Genomic DNA, 18,140 nt, shown 5'->3' on the forward strand with positions numbered 1-18,140 from the left:
ATCTAACATACTCAGGCCCATTACATTGGACCCTTGCCCTACAGCGACATGAGGAGTCTCTAGCGTGGTCTATACCACATTACCAAGCAAGCTCTCTTAGAGCCCAGCTCTTGCAGGAGATATTGTTCTTCAAAACAGGAATGTCTAGACTGGAAGATGTTTAACCATGAAGCCCTTCAGAAAGTCTGATACAAATTGAGTACAGTGGTTCTATTCCTTAACAAGGTTAATAGGGTTGCAGTGTATCCTTTGATCATAATTTTACAACCTGGAACTCTTCATGGTGCCACTTAGAGTCAATGGGAGGAGGCCTTAGTACCCACACCTGGCAAATACAAAAGAAACTCATAGTCTATGGCATTTAAAAAAGTGTACGCTTCTGAATCCAGAGGAGGAGCCTATCACTTTCAAGGGGAAAGTGGCCACCAATGGGTAGCTTACATGGAGCACAGAGGTTCTTAACCCAACAGGAAAAACAGGCCCTTCTTCCACAAGATATTCTCCACTTCTTCCCCGAAGGGGAAAGCACTCGCCAATGGGTACGTTTCATTGTGGCACAGATGTTTCTAACCCAACCAGCGAAATGGGATCTTTTTTCTTAACAAAAAGCCTTCTTCGTTTATCTTCTGAAGGAGAAAGTGTTCGCCAATGGGTAGTTTCCATGTTGGCACAGATGATCTAAACCTAACCAGAGAAAAGAGACATTTTTCCTAACATGAAGTCTTCTCAACTTCTCCCCTGAAGGGGAAAAGTGCCATTAATGGGTAGCTTAAATGGTGGTGCAGATGTTCTTCACTTAGCCAGAGAAACAGGTCCATCTTCCTTCAGTCTGATACAAATCAGTGAAGCCCTTGAAAAGACTGATACAAATCCAAGACAGTGGTCATATTTCTTAACAAGGTCAATAGCATTGCAGTATATCCTTTGGTCATAGTTTAACAACATGGATCTTTTCATGGTGCCAGTTAAAGTCAACAGGAGGAGAGCCTTCATAATCACACATGGCAAACACAAAAGAAATCCATAATTTTGGGCATCTAAAATAAATATTTCTATGTAAATCCCTTCTCCAAGAAAGGGAGGAACCCATCAATTTTCCCTGAAGGGGAAAGCAACCTGCTAATGGGTAGCTTATATGGTGGTGCAGATGTTCTTAACCCAACCAGAGAAACGAGACCTTCGCAACAAGAAGTCTTCTCTTCTCCTTCCACTAATAGGAAAGTACTTGCTAATGAATAGCTTACATGGTGGTTCAGATGTTCTCAGCTTAGAGAGATGAGACCTTTTTTTATAACATGTGGTCTTCTTCACCTCTCCCCCAAAAAGGAAAACGCTCACCAAAGAGTAGCTTACATGGTGGCACAGATGTTCATAACCCAACAAGATAAACAGGACCTTCTTCCTAACACAAAGTCTTCTCCACTACTCCCATGAAGGGGAAAGCGCCCATCAATGGGTAGCCAACATGGTAACATAGACGTTCTTAACCTGACCAGAGAACAGGACCTTCTTCCTAACAAGAGGTCTTCAGTTCCTCCTCTAAGGGGAAAGCCCTTACCAACTGGTAGCTGTAATGGCGATGCAGATGTTTTTCGCTCATCCAGAGAATCAGGGCCATCTTCCTTCCATCTGATACAAATCCATGAAGTCCTTAAAAAAGTCTGATAAAAAAAATATGACCACTGCTTTGAATTTGTAACAAGGTCAATAGCATTGCAGTATACCCTTTGGACATAGTTTAGCAACACAAGTATTTTCATGATGCCATTTAAAATCGAGAGCCTTGGTACCCACACTTGGCAAATACAAAAGAAACCAAAAATCTCTGTCATCTAAAGTAAGTGTCCCCTTCTAAATTCCTTCTCTGATGGCGGGTGCCCATTTCTTTTCCATGAAGGAGAAAGTGCCCACCAGTGGGTAGTTTACATGATGGGTCAGATTTTCTTAGCCCAATGAGAAAAATGGGACCATCTTCCTAACATGGGTCTTTCTCTGCTTCTTCCCTGAATTAAAAATGCTTGCAAATAGGTAGTTTACATGATGGTGTAGAAGTTCTTAACCCAACTGGAGAAAGAGGTCCTTCTTCCTCACATAAGGTCTTCTCCACTCCTCCCCTATGTAGCTTACTTGGTGGCCAAATTTTTTTTGCCCAACCACAGAAACAGGATCTTCCTCCTAACACAAGGTCTTCCCCACTTTGCCACCACCCAACCCCTCCCACTAAAACTGTATATACTACCAGGAAAAAATGGAATAATGAACTATTCCTAATATGAACTTCTTCCCAATGGGGCCTTCTTCCATAAGCAGAATGTAAAGACGGAAGAGGACAGAGATGACAGGTTGGATGGAATGCCTGTTCTTCCAGGAGGGGTGACAACCTAAATCCAGATTCAGCTCAATGTACAGATCTACATGGACAATACAAGTCTGCCTGTGTGATCAAATTCACCTCCAACTCCCCATCAACAGAAATTTAAATTTTTTATGTTTGGCTGTTGGTTCAGAAATTTTTTGTAACCATTTATGAGTGTTTTGCTGGAACCTGAGACGCTCCCAGGAAGTCTGCCATGTGTATTCCACCGTCCCTCTAATATCACTTTCCATAATGCATACTCTACACACCCAGGTACATGGGCCACTTCATCTGGCAGGTTTCTTTGGAAAGTCTTCTGGATATTTGTTAATCTGTTATCAAACCTGTTGTCAGTTCAAGAATACCTTCAGCTTTCCTGATAGAAAACAATGGGGAACGGGCTAAATTTTCCAGCTCAGTTGACCAGGGATGTGAAACTCGAAGGGATCTGCTGCAGCTTAATTCATTTGTTAAATGTATTAATTTATTTGTCATCAGATTGTGACATCATTGTATCAAAATTATTTGTATGGATAATGTAAAGCCCTGTGTGTGTGTGGGCATAGAAGATCACTAAATTCTTTCTCAGCTCTGAGTGGAGCAGAATATGGAGAAACATCTGAGAAGTGACCACCCTAAAGACCCGCTGTGCAAATTATAAGGAGTTCCCACCATCCCTTTGCTGAGTTCCCGGGTCTGTACACCTGCTGTGCCCATTATGAGGGGTTCCCACCCTCCCTGTGCTGCGTACCAGGGTCTGTACACCTGCTGTGCCCATTATGAGGGGTACCCACCATGTCTGTGCTGAGTTCCCGGGTCTGTACACCTGCTTTGCCCATTATGAGGGGTTCTTACCATCCCTGTGCTGAGTTCTCAGGTCTGCACACCTGCTATGTCTATTATGAGGGAGTCACACCAGGGGCGGACTGAGATCTTATGGGGCCCCTGGGCAATAAGGGATCATGGGGCCCCTGTGTCCCCACCCACACTGAAACCACACCCGAAAAAGCCTATGAAAGGTACTAGGGGCATCTCATGGGGCCGCCTACTGACCCTGGGCCCTCGGGCAGTGCCTGAGTGCCCGAATAGTCAGTCCGCCCCTGAGTCACACCATCTCTGTGCCCCCCCCGCTGTGCCCATTATGAGGGGTTCCCACCCTCCCTGTGCTGTGTATTGGGGTCTGTACACCCACTGTGCCCATTATGAGGGGTTCCTAACATGCCTGTGCTGAGTTCCCAGGTCTGTACATCTGCTATGCCCATTATGAGGGGTTCCCACCCTCCCTGTGCTGCCTACTGGGGTCTGTATACCCACTGTGCCCATTATGAGGGGTTCCCACCATCCCTGTGCTGAGTTCTCAGGTATGCACACCTGCTGTGCCCATTATGAGGGGTTCTTACCATCCCTGCTAAATGTATACAGTGGAGAATAAAAGAAGAGGAGCTGGAATAGCACAAGGTCAAAAAGCAGTCAAGATCTGGAATCATGATGAAGACATCTCCTTATTGGAGTCTCCAAGGGACAGAAGAAACCATTGGGTAACCAGACTCAACAAACTCCACCAGTAACTACAATATCATTTTTGAGTGGATTTGTCATTTAAATCTCTTGCTGCCAAGTAATAAATAATAAATATCCCTCACATGGCTCCAGAGTCAGACTCATTTAGAACATGCGAGGCAGATGGTGCAGGGTGGCCTCACAGAGGCTTTTATTGTCCAGCTGATGCCTTTTCTGCTCATTATCTATGAGACACATCAGGTCAGGAAGATGTTTGTTGTGCTCACTGACTGATGTGTTCAATTATATATACACTCTGTACACGGACTTATACATTTATTTATATATTCATATATATCCTTCCGGTAATATATATATACACTTTATTGCCAAAGGTATTGGGTCCGCCCTCCAAATCCTGTGATTCAGGTGTTCCAATCCCCTCCATATCATGTGATTCTGGTGTTCAAATCCCCTCCATATCATGTGATTCAGGTATTCCAATCCCCTCCCAATCATGTGATTCAGGTGTTCCAATCCCCTCCATATCATGTGATTCAGGTGTTCCAATCCCCTCCATGGACACAGGTGTATACAATCAAGCCCCTAGGCATGCAGACGGCTTCTACAAACATTGGTGAAAGAATGGGTCGCTCTCAGGAGCTCAGTGACTCCAAGCGTGGTCCCGTGATAGGTGGCCACCTGGGCAATAAGTCCATCCGTGACATTTCCTGGCTACTAAATATTCCACGCTCAACTGTTAGTGGGATTATAACAAAGTGGAAGCAACTGGGAACAACAGCCACTCAGCCACCAAGTGACAGACAGGAAGAGATCTCAGGTACAGACAGGAAGTTCCATGTGGGAGGAATCAGAGAGGAGAAATTGTTGAAAGTGGCAGCAGAGGAGATGTAGAGTTTTCCTCCTGTGAAGTCTGGAGATCATATGACATCACATTGCCTCCACCTCCCTCCCTGATAGAAGAGAGAAAGAAGAAGAAGATTCTAGAAGTCACCAGAGAGATCACTGAGCTGCTGACAGGAGAGGAAAGTGGAGGAGGTGACCCTAATCGTTGGAGAAATTTAATGAGAGGAGATTGTAACCCTGAGTGGTTAATCTGCCCTGCTGATTCTTCTATAGGGTGCATGAATATCAGGATCTGCGGGTATTAAGAAGGTTTGTGGTGATGCAAGAAGAAGAAAAAGTTTAAGTGTTTTGAGTTTACACTTGTGAGGATTATTTTTTTGGGACTTTTTTTGTTTTATTTTTACTTTTATTTTTATTTATTTTTGTTTTTTGGACACGGTGGGACTTTTGGACATTATTTTCTATATTTTATATTTGATTTTTAATTTTATATAATTTTTGGGTTTGATTTGATTTATTTGTTCATAGAAAAGTTACACATATATGGTTTTACTGGCCTTCAAGGGTGAAGGTATATCACTTTTCTGGGTTATTATAGGTTTAAGTGTTGTGATATTTAAGTATAAGTGGTAGGCCACGTCACATGACAGGGCGGGGTCAGCGCATGCTGAAGCGCACAGTGCGCAGAAGTCGCCAACTGTCTGCAGAGTCAATAGCTAAAGACCTCCAAACTTGGTGTGACCTTCAGATGAGCCCAACAACAGTGCATAGAGAGCTTCATGGAATGGGTTTCCATGGCCGAGCAGCTGCATCCAAGCCTTCCATCACCAAGTGCAATGCAAAGCGTCGGATGCCGTGGTGTAAAGCACGCCGCCACTGGACTCTAGAGCAGAGGAGACGTTTTCTCTGGAGTGACCAATCACGCTTCTCTGTCTGGCAATCCAATGGATGTGTCTGGGTTTGGCGGTTGCCAGGAGAACGGTACTTGCCTGACTGCATTGTGCCAAGTGTAAAGTTTGGTGGAGGGGGGATTACAGTGTGGGGTTGTTCCTCAGGGGTTGGGCTTGGCCCCCTAGTTTCAGTGAAGAGAACTCTTAAGGCGACATTTTGGACAATTTCGTGCTCCCAACTTTGTGGGAGGAGTTTGGGGATGGCCCCTTCCTGTTCCAACATGACTACACCAGTGCACAATCAAGGTCCATAAAGACATGGAGGAGCCAGTTTGGGGTGGAGGAACTTGACTGTCCTGCACAGAGTCCTGACCTCAACCCCATAGAACACCTTTGGGATGAATTAGAGTAGAGACTGCGAGCCAGGCCCAATACTTTTGGCAATATAGTGTATGTGTGTGTGTATATATATATATTATACACACACATACAAACATTTATACATTCATATATATAAACTCCTATATACACATTTACTTATGCATTTATATATTCATATATAAATTAATTTTTACATACTGCATATATATTTATATATACACATTTATTTTTACTTTTGCATTCGTTTACACATTTATATATACCTTCATATATACATGCACATTCTTACAGACATATATTAATACCTTAATTGATACATTTCTATATATATATATATATATTCATGTATACATTATGTCTCAGGTGCTCATACACAGAATGTGCGTTCCATATCTCAGACATTTCTGGGTGGAGGTGGAGGGAGGCCGGGAAGATCTCGCCGTGTTTTCTCGGTAATTACCAGACGCGGTCTGACCGCACGGCTCTGAACTCATTTGCTGGGAATTACATTCGGATTATCGGAGTGTCCCGGGGGAAATGTTCCCAGCTGAAAGAGATAACACAGAAATAATAGTAATAACCTCATCCAAGGTGATGAAGATACAAATCATTGAACCGTTATCCAAAAGGAAAGTTAATTAAATGGGGGCAGCACAGCGGCTAAGTGGTTAGCACTTCCGCCAGGTAGCACTGGGGTTGTCAGATCAAATCCCAACCATGGCACCACCTGCCTGGAGTTTGCATATTCCCCCTGTGCCTGCATGGTTTTCCTCCGGGTACTCCAGTTTCCTCCCACACTCTGAAGACATGCTGGTAGGTGAATTGGCTCCTGTCTAAATTGTCTCTAGTATGTGTATGTATGAATGTGAGTTAGGGACCTTAGATTGGACGCCCCTTGAGGGTTAGGGACCTTAGATTGTACGCCCCTTGAGGGTTAGGGACCTTAGATTGTACGCCCCTTAAGAGTTAGGGACCTTAGATTATACGCCCCTTGAGGGTTAGGGACCTTAGATTGTACACCCCTTGAGGGTTAGGGACCTTAGATTGTACGCCCCTTGAGGGTTAGGGACCTTAGATTGTACGCCCCTTAAGAGTTAGGGACCTTAGATTATACGCCCCTTGAGGGTTAGGGACCTTAGATTGTACACCCCTTGAGGGTTAGGGACCTTAGATTGTACGCCCCTTGAGGGTTAGGGACCTTAGATTGTACACCCCTTGAGGGTTAGGGACCTTAGATTGTACGCCCCTTGAGGGTTAGGGACCTTAGCTTGTACACCCCTTGAGGGTTAGGGACCTTAGATTGTACGCCCCTTGAGGGTTAGGGACTGATGTGAATGTACAATATATATGTAAAGTGCTGCGTAAATTGATGGCGCTATATAAGTACCTGAAATAAAATAAATTAAAGAACATCACTCCTCCTAACCCAGCAGTCTCATGTAACATGGCAGCAGTCTCTAGTGGGGTCCTACAACATGCCAGCAGCTTTTGGGGGTCTCCTGTAACATTGTAGCAAACTAGCCCTCATGCACAACGGATGTTTTTTACAGCTGCTGTTTTTGGTGTTTGACGGTTTGTTCTAAAGCCATGGCAGCAGTCTCTAGCCGTCTCCGGCAACATGGCAGCAGTCTCCAGCCGTCTCCTGTAACATGACAGCAGTCTCTAACCGTCTCCTGCAACATGGGAGCAGACTCTAGCCGTCTCCTGTAACATGACAGCAGTCTCTAGCCGTCTCCTGTAACATGACAGCAGTCTCTAGCCGTCTCCTGCAACATGGCAGCAGTCTCTTGCCGTCTCCTGCATCATGGCAGCAGTCTCTTGCCGTCTCCTGCATCATGGCAGCATACTCTAGCCATCTCCTGCAACAGGACAGCAATCTCTAGCCGTCTCCTGCAACATGGCAGCAATCTCTAGCCATCTCCTGCAACATGGCAGCAGTCTCTAGCAGTCTCCTGCAACATGGCAGCAGTCTCTAGCCGTCTCCTGCAACATGGCAGCAGTCTCTAGCCGTCTCCTGCAACATGGCAGCAGACTCTAGCCGTCTCCTGCAACATGGCAGCAGTCTCTAGCCGTCTCCTGCAACATGACAGCATTCTCCAGCCGTCTCCTGCAATATGGCAGCATTCTCCAGCCGTCTCCTGTAACATGGCAGCAGGCTCTAGCCGTCTCCTGCAACAGGACAGCAGTCTCTAGCCGTCTCCTGCAACATGGCAGCATTCTCTAACCGTCTCCTGAAACATGGCAGCATTCTCTAGCCGTCTTCTGCAACAGGACAGCAGTCTCTAGCCGTCTCCTTTAACATGGCAGCAGTCTCTAGCCGTCTCCCACAACATGGCAGCAGTCTCTAGCCGTCTCCCGCAACATGGCAGCAGTCTCTTGCCATCTCCTTTAACATGGCAGCAGTCTCTAGCCATCGCCTGCAACATGACAGCAGTCTCCAGCCGTCTCCTGCAACATGACAGCAGTCTCCAGCCGTCTCCTGCAACATGACAGCAGTCTCTAGCCATCTCCTGTAATATGGCAGCAGTCTCTAGCCGCCTCCTGCAACATGACAGCAGTCTCCAGCCGCCTCCTGCAACATGACAGCAGTCTCCAGCCGTCTCCTGCAACATGGCAGCAGTCTCTAGCCGTCTCCTGCAACATGGCAGCAGTCTCTAGCCGTCTCCTGTAACATGGCAGCAGTCTCTAGCCGTCTCCTGCAACATGGCAGCAGTCTCTAGCCGTCTTCTGCAACATGGCAGCAGTCTCTAGCCGTCTCCTGCAACATGGCAGCAGTCTCTAGTCGTCTCCTGCAACATGGCAGCAGTCTCTAGCCGTCTCCTTTAACATGGCAGCAGTCTCTTGCCGTTTCCTGTAACATGACAGCAGTCTCTAGCCGTCTCCTTTAACATGGCAGCAGTCTCTAGCCGTCTCCTTTAACATGGCAGCAGTCTCTAGCTGTCCCCTGTAACATGGCAGCAGTCTCTAGTCGTCCCCTGCAACATGGCAGCAGTCTCTAGCCGTCTCCTGCAACATGGCAGCAGTCTCTAGCCGTCTCCTGCAACATGGCAGCAGTCTCTAGCCGTCTCCTGCAACATGGCAGCAGTCTCTAGCCGTCTCCTGCAACATGGCAGCAGTCTCTAGCCATCTCCTATAACATGGCAGCAGTCTCTAGCCGTCTCCTGCAACATGGCAGCAGTCTCTAGCCGTCTCCTTTAACATGGCAGCAGTCTCTAGCCGTCTCCTGCAACATGGCAGCAGTCTCTAGCCGTCTCCTGCAACATGGCAGCATTCTCCAGCCGTCTCCTGTAACATGGCAGCAGTCTCAAGCCGTCTCCTTTAACATGGCAGCATTCTCCAGCCGTCTCCTGTAACATGGCAGCAGTCTCAAGCCGTCTCCTGCAACATGGCAGCAGTCTCTAGCCGTCTCCTGTAACATGGCAGCAGTCTCTAGCCGTCTCCTTTAACATGGCAGCAATCGTAGCAGGGTTTAATAAGAAATTGCAGTTGAGCAATACATTTCCTGTGATTGTTCTGTGCTGCAGATTGGGTTGGGAATACACTGTGGGATTTTAACCCTTTGTTAGTAAGTCCTTGTCCTCGCCGAGTCTGGGAACAGAAACAGGAAGGATTGGGTGATAAAAATAGGAATTTGTATAGAATTGGTCAGACATGTCTGGAACTGTTTATGGCAACATGGCCTGGAGCACAGCAAATGCTTTTCTTAGCTTCACTCCGTGGGAAGCCCATGTGACGGGTGACAACACAGGAGCACAACTGGGAGACAGCAACAGAGCGTTGTCACCCTATACCAGAACAATGAATCACCAGGAACTATTTTATTGAAAGCTGCAGAGATGCAAAATGATTGAAAATGACATTAACATGAGACTTTAGCAATTAATTTTACAACTCCATTCACCCCTTGCTGGACTCAATGTATTGCCAATGAGGCTTTCATCAGCAAGGAGTTAACCCCCCCCTCCATCCAGCAGTTCTAATCTCCAACATTGCCTATCCCGCCAGTGCAGAGAATTAGTGATTAATCCCCTCAGTAGAGGTGAATGGGAGAAGAAAATGAATCACTTATTCATCAGACTATCAGATGATTTTCACGCCCCCCTCCCCGTCGTGGGCCGATCGCTCTCCCCAACTATAGACTGAATTCTTTGGAGTCACTGGGGTTAATAAAGAACTGAACCCAAGAACTAAAATGTTACATATTGCAGAATCCAAGTCCTCAGATGCAGTAACTGCATTTGTTTTCTTTTTTTTCAGGTTCAGAACATGTTCAGCAAGTACAGAATACCTGCTGATCCTGCCAAAAATGGAAAGTCCTCACTTCCTGTGAAATCAATTTAAAGTGCAATGTTGCCTTCCTTACGCACTAACCCCTTCACCTCCCATGTAATGGATACAGAGGCATAGATAAGGGGTGGAATAAGTCGGTCCAAATACCCCCTCCCGAGCATCATTGGCAGATTTTTCTGACAGTGGCTGTAGAGAACTCAGGCATTGGTGGTTCAGAGGAAGGGAGGCTCTCTTTATCCCCTTTCAGCTATGGCCACATTATATTGCCTTCTCCTTACTCTGAAATGTCTGGTTTGGTGAGTGGATTTCATTGGGGGGGGGGGGGAGTGAGCTGCAGAGGCAATGAACCTTACTGGTGGGGGGCAGGAATCTGTACTGGAACGGGGTATGCAGGGGTAGATTTATACATGGGGGGAGATCTGTATAGGGTAAAGCTATACTAAGAGTGGATCTGTACTGTGAGAGGGAAACTATACTAGATGGGATCTATACTTTGGGAAGGGAAAGAATCTATTCTGGGGAGGTAATGTACTGGGGGAGAGGTGGTCACCTATACTGGGGGGAATGTACTGGGGGAGAGGTGGTCATCTATACTGGGGGAGAGGTGGTCATCTATACTGGAGGGGAATGTACTGGGGGAGAGGTGGTTATCTATACTGGGGGAATGTAGTGGGGGAGGGGTGGTCATCTATACTGGGGGGAATGTACTGGGGGAGGGGTGGTCATCTATTCTGGGAAGGTAATGTGCTGGGGGAGAGGTGGTCATCTATACTGGGGGGAATGTACTGGGGGAGAGGTGGTCATCTATACTGGGGGGAATGTACTGGGGGAGAGGTGGTCAACTATTCTGGGGAGGTAATGTACTGTGGGAGAGGCGGTCATCTATTCTGGGGAGGTAATGTACTGGTGGAGAGGTGGTCATCTATACTGGGGGGAATGTACTGGGGGAGAGGTGGTCATCTATACTGGGGGGAATGTACTGGGGGAGAGGAGGTCATCTGTACTGGAGGGGAATGTACTGGGGGAGAGGTGGTCATCTATACTGGGGGGAATGTACTGGGGGAGAGGTAGTCATCTATACTGGGGGGAATGTACTGGGGGAGAGGTGGTGATCTATACTGGGGGGAATGTACTGGGGGAGAGGTGGTCATCTATACTGGAGGGAATGCACTGGGGGAGAGGTGGTCATCTATACTGGGGGGAATGTACTGGGGGAGAGGTGGTCATCTATACTGAGGGGAATGTACTGGGGGAGAGGTGGTGATCTATACTGGGGGGAATGTACTGGGGGAGAGGTGGTGATCTATACTGGGGGGAATGTACTGGGGGAGAGGTGGTGATCTATACTGGGGGGAATGTACTGGGGGAGAGGTGGTCATCTATACTGGAGGGGAATGTACTGGGGGAGAGGTGGTCATCTATACTGGAGGGGAATGTACTGGGGGAGAGGTGGTCATCTATACTGGGGGGAATGTACTGGGGGAGAGGTGGTCATCTATACTGGGGGGAATGTACTGGGGGAGAGGCGGTCATCTATTCTGGGGAGGTAATGTACTGGGGGAGAGGCGGTCATCTTTTCTGGGGAGGTAATGTACTTGGGGGAGAGGTGGTCACCTATACTGGGGGCAATGTACTGGGGGAGAGGTGGTCATCTATACTGGGGGGAATGTACTGGGGGAGAGCTGATCATCTATACTGGGGGAGAGGTGGTCATCTATACTGGAGGGGAATGTACTGGGGGAGAGGTAGTCATCTATACTGGAGGGGAATGTACTGGGGGAGAGGTGGTCATCTATACTGGAGGTAATGTACTGGGGGAGAGGTGGTCACCTATACTGGGGGGAATGTACTGGGGGAGAGGTGGTCATCTATACTGGGGGAGAGGTGGTCATCTATACTGGAGGGGAATGTACTGGGGGAGAGGTGGTCATCTATACTGGGGGGAATGTAGTGGGGGAGGGGTGGTCATCTATACTGGGGGGAATGTACTGGAGGAGGGGTGGTCATCTATTCTGGGGAGGTAATGTGCTGGGGGAGAGGTGGTCATCTATACTGGGGGGAATGTACTGGGGGAGAGGTGGTCATCTATACTGCGGGGAATGTACTGGGGGAGAGGTGGTCAACTATTCTGGGGAGGTAATGTACTGTGGGAGAGGCGGTCATCTATTCTGCGGAGGTAATGTACTGGTGGAGAGGTGGTCATCTATACTGGGGGGAATGTACTGGGGGAGAGGTGGTCATCTATACTGGGGGGAATGTACTGGGGGAGAGGAGGTCATCTATACTGGAGGGGAATGTACTGGGGGAGAGGTGGTCATCTATACTGGGGGGAATGTACTGGGGGAGAGGTGGTGATCTATACTGGTGGGAATGTACTGGGGGAGAGGTGGTCATCTATACTGGAGGGGAATGTACTGGGGGAGAGGTGGTCATCTATACTGGAGGGGAATGTACTGGGGGAGAGGTGGTCATCTATACTGGGGGGAATGTACTGGGGGAGAGGTGGTCATCTATACTGGGGGGAATGTACTGGGGGAGAGGCGGTCATCTATTCTGGGGAGGTAATGTACTGGGGGAGAGGCGGTCATCTTTTCTGGGGAGGTAATGTACTGGGGGAGAGGTGGTCACCTATACTGGGGGCAATGTACTGGGGGAGAGGTGGTCATCTATACTGGGGGGAATGTACTGGGGGAGAGCTGATCATCTATACTGGGGGAGAGGTGGTCATCTATACTGGAGGGGAATGTACTGGGGGAGAGGTAGTCATCTATACTGGAGGGGAATGTACTGGGGGAGAGGTGGTCATCTATACTGGAGGTAATGTACTGGGGGAGAGGTGGTCACCTATACTGGGGGGAATGTACTGGGGGAGAGGTGGTCATCTATACTGGGGGAGAGGTGGTCATCTATACTGGAGGGGAATGTACTGGGGGAGAGGTGGTCATCTATACTGGGGGGAATGTAGTGGGGGAGGGGTGGTCATCTATACTGGGGGGAATGTACTGGAGGAGGGGTGGTCATCTATTCTGGGGAGGTAATGTGCTGGGGGAGAGGTGGTCATCTATACTGGGGGGAATGTACTGGGGGAGAGGTGGTCATCTATACTGGGGGGAATGTACTGGGGGAGAGGTGGTCAACTATTCTGGGGAGGTAATGTACTGTGGGAGAGGCGGTCATCTATTCTGGGGAGGTAATGTACTGGTGGAGAGGTGGTCATCTATACTGGGGGGAATGTACTGGGGGAGAGGTGGTCATCTATACTGGGGGGAATGTACTGGGGGAGAGGAGGTCATCTATACTGGAGGGGAATGTACTGGGGGAGAGGTGGTCATCTATACTGGGGGGAATGTACTGGGGGAGAGGTAGTCATCTATACTGGGGGGAATGTACTGGGGGAGAGGTGGTGATCTATACTGGGGGGAATGTACTGGGGGAGAGGTAGTCATCTATACTGGAGGGGAATGTACTGGGGGAGAGGTGGTCATCTATACTGGAGGGGAATGTACTGGGGGAGAGGTGGTGATCTATACTGGGGGGAATGTATTGGGGGAGAGGTGGTCAGCTATACTGGGGGGAATGTACTGGGGGAGAGGTGGTCATCTATACTGGGGGGGAATGTACTGGGGGAGAGGAGAGAATCTACTATACAATGAGGAATGGTATAACTAGAGTGAGGGGAGAGAATCTTTACTGGTACTGGGGGAGAGGTGGTCACCTATACTGGGGGCAATGTACTGGGGGAGAGGTGGTCATCTATACTGGGGGGAATGTACTGGGGGAGAGGTGATCATCTATACTGGGGGAGAGGTGGTCATCTATACTGGAGGGGAATGTACTGGGGGAGAGGTAGTCATCTATACTGGAGGGGAATGTACTGGGGGAGAGGTGGTCATCTATACTGGAGGGGAATGTACTGGGGGAGAGGTGGTGATCTATACTGGGGGGAATGTATTGGGGGAGAGGTGGTCAGCTATACTGGGGGGAATGTACTGGGGGAGAGGTGGTCATCTATACTGGGGGGAATGTACTGGGGGAGAGGTGGTCATCTATACTGGAGGGGAATGTACTGGGGGAGAGGTGGTCATCTATACTGGGGGGAATGTACCGGGGGAGAGGTGGTCATCTATACTGGAGGGGAATGCACTGGGGGAGAGGTGGTCATCTATACTGGAGGGGAATGTACTGGGGGAGAGGTGGTCATCTATACTGGGGGGAATGTACTGGGGGAGAGGTGGTCATCTATACTGGAGGGGAATGTACTGGGGGAGAGGTGGTCATCTATACTGGGGGGAATGCACTGGGGCAGAGGTGGTCATCTATACTGGAGGGGAATGTACTGGGGGAGAGGTGGTCATCTATACTGGAGGGGAATGTACTGGGGGAGAGGTGGTCATCTATACTGGAGGGGAATGTACTGGGGGAGAGGTGGTCATCTATACTGGGGGAATGTACTGGGGGAGAGGTGGTCATCTATACTGGGGGGAATGCACTGGGGGAGAGGTGGTCATCTATACTGGAGGGGAATGTACTGGGGGAGAGGTGGTCATCTATACTGGGGGGAATGCACTGGGGGAGAGGTGGTCATCTATACTGGGGGGAATATACTGGGGGAGAGGTGGTCATCTATACTGGAGGGGAATGCACTGGGGGAGAGGAGAAAATCTACTATACAATGAGGAATGGTATAACTAGAGTGAGGGGAGAGAATCTTTACTGGTGGTGGGGGGGAGGAGAATGTACCGGGGAAGGGGGGGGGGGACTGTACTGTGGGAGAAGAGGGACTCTATGGAGGGGGGGCATGTTGGGTGGGAGATTTGTACTGTGTGGGAGGAGAGAATCTACTGGAGGGGGAATGAACTAGGAGAGATCTGCACTGTTGGAGGGGAGAGGAATCTATACTCGGGGGGGAGATCTGTACTGTGTGAGGGGAGGGAATCTATAGGGGGGAGGGGATATGAGGGGATATGCTGGGGGAGATCTGTACTGTGGGAGGCAAGGCAATCTATATTACTGGGGAGAAGTGTTGGGGGAGATCTGTACTTTGCAAGGGGAAGAAATCTCTGCTGAGGGGGGGGGGGGGGAAATGTACTGGAGGAGGGGGGAGACATGTTGGGCTGGAGATTTGTATTGTGTGAGAGTAGGGAATCTACTGGGGGGGGGGAATTTACTGTACTGTTGCAGGGGAGGGAATCTATACTGGGGAGAATGGACTGGGGGAGATCTGTACTGTAGGAGGGGAGGGGAAGGAATCTATTCTTGAGGGGAGGGAGGATGTGCTGGGTGGAGATCTGTACTGGGGGAGATTCGCATGGGGCAGGAACTGTACTGGGAGAGAGATCTATACTGGAGGTAGGGAGATCAGAGGCTGACCTCTTCCCTCCATAGATTCACTGGACAGGTGAGTGTAGCCACCCAAGCACAGGAAGTGTGTTATTCCTGGGATTATCTGGTAAAAATAGAGGAGACACACCTCCTAAAATTGCAGCCATCACATCAAGGGACTGCAAGCTGCAAAATATAACATTTTTGTTTCTGGGTTACGACACACTAAGATCTTCTCTTCTTTGCTCCCTTTCATTCTGTTAAATACACGGCTCAAAAAAATGAAAGGAAGACCTTGAAAACCCATCAGATCTCAATTGGGAGAAATCTCCTGCTGGATCTCTATACTGACATGGACGGGGTGATGTGTTAGGAACGTAAGGGCGCCCCATTGTTGGATGGAAATGAAAATGATCGACCTACAGAGGACTGAATTCAAAGAAACCCCGAAAATCAAAGTGAAAAAAATTATACAGCAGGCGAGTCCATTTGGCTGAAATGTCATTGCAGCAACTCAGAATGGTCCTCAGTAGATTGTATGGCCCCCACGTGCTTGTATGCATGCCTGACAATGTCGGGGGTGGCTCCTAATGAGACCATGGATGGTGTCCTGGGGGATTTCTTCCCAGATTTGGACCAGGGCATCACTGAGCTCCTGGACAGTCTGAGGTGCAACGTGGCGACATCGAATGGACTGAAACATGACATCCCAGAGGGGTTCTACTGGATTTAGGTCAGGTGAGCGTGGGCCATTCAATGGTATCAATTCCTTCATCTTCCAGGAACTGCCTGCATACTCTCCCCACATGAGGCCGGTCATTGTCCTGCACCAGGAGGAACTCAGAACCCACTGCACCAAGAGGAGCCAAGGACCCACTGCACCAGGAGGAACCCAGGACCCACTGCACCAGGAGAAACCCAGAACCCACTGCACCAGGAGGAACCCAGGACCCACTGCACCAGGAGGAACCCAGGACCCACTGCACCAGCGTAGGGTCTGACAACGGGTCCAAGGATTTCATCCCCATACCTAATGGCAGTCAGGGTACCATTGTCTAGCCTGTAGAGGTCTGTGCGTCCCTCCATGGATATGCCCTCCCCAGACCATCACTGACCCCCCACCAATACGGTCATACTGAAGCATGTTACAGGCAGCAGAACGTTCTCCACGGCTTCTCCAGACCCTTTCACGTCTGTCACATGTGCTCAGGGGGAACCTGCTCTCATCTGTGAAAAGCACAAGGCACCAGTGGTGGACTTGCCAAATCTGGTGTTCAATGGCAAATGCCCATCGAGCTCTAGGGTGCTGGGCAGTGAGCACAGGGCCCGCTAGAGGACGTCGGGCCCTCAGACCACCCTCATGAAGTCTGATTGTTTGGTGAGAGACATTCACACCAGTGGCCTGCTGGAGGACATTTTGTAGGGCTCTGGCAGGGCTCATCCTGTTCCTCCTTGCACAAAGGAGCAGATACTGGTCCTGGTGATGGGTTAAGGACCTTCTACAGCCCTGTCCAGCCCTCCTAGAGTAACTTCCTGTCATCTGGAATCTCCTCCGTGCTCTTGTCTCCTGGAATCTCCTCCATGCTCTTGAGACTGCGCTGGGAGACACAGCAAACCTTCTGGCAATGGCATGTATTGATGTGCCATCCTGGAGGAGTTGGACTTCCTGTGCAACCTCTGTAGGGTCCAGGTACCAGTAGTGACACTGACCCTAGCCAAATGCAAAACTAGTGAAAAACAGTCAGAAAAGATCAGTAGGGAAAGAATGTCAGTGGCCTCCACCTGTAAAACCATTCCTGTTTTGGGGGTCGTCTCATTAGTGCACCTGTTGTTAATTTCATGAACACCAAAGCAGCTGAAACTGATGACCAACCCCCTCTGCTACTTACCTGACCAGATCCATATCCCAGAAGTGTCATTGACTTGATGCTAGACTCTGATTACAAAGCCTTCCTTTAATTTTCATGGGCAGTGTATTTCAATGAGCGTTGCTCTATCTGCTGTGCAAAGAAAAAATCAAACTTGTTGATCTCTCAGAAACCTTGTGAGCGGACGGCTTCCTGTGCTGGACTCTTATCAGTTACATTGTTTCAAGTTATCTTTGAGGGCTGCAGAACCACGCCCTTCTTTGTTACAGATAAAAGAAGAAAAGGGGGAGGTGTCTGTAGTCCTGCCCTGTTTTTTCTGAGACTGTCAAACAAGCGAGCCTTGTGCCAGCCTCGGATAGGAAGTGTGTTACTGGCAGGATCACCAGGTGGAAATAAAGAGAAAAACAAAAAGACGCCTAAAAAAGAAAAGTAACGCAGCCGCCACTTCGAAGGACTGGTAAGCTGCGATACGTTACCTTTGTTGTTTCAATACGCTTTAACAATCTCCAAGCAGCTGCCCTGGCCAGGCATTGGCACTCGGCGGCCTCGGAGGACTCATTAGCACCCCGTAGGCGACAGGTTGGCCATACAGACAGGCTGTGATGTGTCTCTGCTGGGCTCTGTGTGTGGAGGGGAAGGTGTATGCTGGGTTATGGGAGTTGCAGG

General features: G+C 48.9%; 1 protein-coding gene and 1 long non-coding RNA gene across 2 annotated transcripts in view; one reads left to right on the forward strand and one right to left on the reverse strand.

Annotated features, from left to right (window-relative positions):
• Positions 1-6,200: 6,200 nt before the first annotated feature.
• On the reverse strand, positions 6,201-18,116 carry LOC149435365 (uncharacterized). The gene is made up of 2 exons (XR_016308503.1): positions 17,951-18,116; positions 6,201-6,541 (listed from the first exon to the last, which is right to left on the reverse strand). It is a non-coding gene; the product is annotated as an uncharacterized LOC149435365 (long non-coding RNA).
• The window catches only part of NRBP2 (nuclear receptor binding protein 2), a 141,305-nt gene continuing 140,947 nt past the window's right edge, over positions 17,783-18,140 (forward strand). Inside the window, exon 1 of the mRNA XM_089662727.1 lies at positions 17,783-17,931. The gene's annotated coding sequence lies outside the window, so the exon portion shown is untranslated. The remainder of the gene's footprint in view (positions 17,932-18,140) is intronic.

This window comes from Staurois parvus, unplaced genomic scaffold (assembly GCF_062004578.1).
Source record: "Staurois parvus isolate SC_StPar_1 unplaced genomic scaffold, SC_StPar_1.0 ptg001528l, whole genome shotgun sequence".
Taxonomy (NCBI): domain Eukaryota; kingdom Metazoa; phylum Chordata; class Amphibia; order Anura; family Ranidae; genus Staurois; species Staurois parvus.